Genomic DNA, 1,458 nt, shown 5'->3' with positions numbered 1-1,458 from the left:
GGCTCTATATAAACCACTGTCCTAACAGATGAACACTTAACAAACCAAAGACCTACAGGTCTGATGTATTGGTGTGCACATTAAGTTGAATTCTGGCAGTCAGGTTCAGATATACTGTAGTGTTTAAATGACATTTCAAAGAGCCATGAAAACAATTGTGTACCATGAAGATATTGTGATCATTCTAATTCACTGTTTCTAGTGTTGTATGTACACTATATTTCCAAAAGTATTCGCTCCTCTGCCTTCACACGCATATGAACTTGAGTGAGATCCCATTATTAATCCATAGGGTTTAATATGATGTTGGCCACCCTTTGCAGCTATAACAGCTTCAACTCTTCTGGGAAGGCTTTCCACAAGGTTTAGGAGTGTGTTTATGGGAATTTTTGACCATTCTTCCAGAAGCGCATTTGTGAGGTCAGACACTGATGTTGGACGAGAAGGTCTGGCTCGCAGTTTCTGCTCTAATTCGTCCCAAAGTGTTCTGTTGGGTTGAGGTCAGGACTCTGTGCAGGCCAGTCAAGTTCTTCCACACCAAACTTGCTCATCCATGTCTTTATGGACCTTGCTTTGTGCACTGGTGCGCAGTCATGTTGGAACAGGAAGGGGCCATCCCCAAACTGTTCCCACAAAGTTGGGAGCATGAAATTGTCCAAAATCTCTTGGTCTGCTGAAGCATTAAGAGCTCCTTTCACTGGAACTAAGGGGCCGAGCCCAACTCCTGAAAAACAACCCCGCACCATAATCCCCCCTCCACCAAACTTTACACTTGGTACAATGCAGTCAGACAATTACCGTTCTCCTGGCAACCGCCAAACCCAGACTCGTCCATCGGATTGCCAGACGGATAAGCGTGATTCGTCACTCCAGAGAACACGTCTCCACTGCTCTAGGGTCCAGTGGCGACATGCTTTACACCACCGCATTCGACGCTTTGCATTGCACTTGATGATGTAAGGCTTGGATGCAGCTGCTCAGCCATGGAAACCCATTCCATGAAGCTCTCTACGCTGTTCTAGAGCTAATCTGAAGGCCAAATGGAGTTTGGAGGTCTGTAGCATTTGACAGCAGAAAGTTGGCGACCTCTGCCCACTATGCGCCTCAGCATCTGCTGACCCCACTCTGTCATTTTACGTGGCGTACCACTTCGTGGCTGAGTTGCGGTCGTTCCCAATCGTTTCCACTTTGTTATAATACAACTGACAGTTGACTGTGGAATATTTAGTAGGGAGGAAATTTCACAACTGGACTTGTGGCATCCTATCATGACCCATTCTTTCACAAATGTTTGGAGAAGCAGTCTGCATGCCTAGGTGCTCAGTTTTATACGCTTGTGGCCATGGAAGTGATTGGAACACCTGAATTCAATGATTTGGATGGGTGAGTGAATTCTTTTGGAAATATAGTGTAAGTCTGTATTGGCCCACATCACTGACCCCTCAGTGGGCCCCAAAG

Source organism: Colossoma macropomum, unplaced genomic scaffold (assembly GCF_904425465.1).
Source record: "Colossoma macropomum unplaced genomic scaffold, Colossoma_macropomum, whole genome shotgun sequence".
NCBI lineage: Eukaryota > Metazoa > Chordata > Actinopteri > Characiformes > Serrasalmidae > Colossoma > Colossoma macropomum.
Note: the sequence above shows the minus strand (reverse complement) of the source record.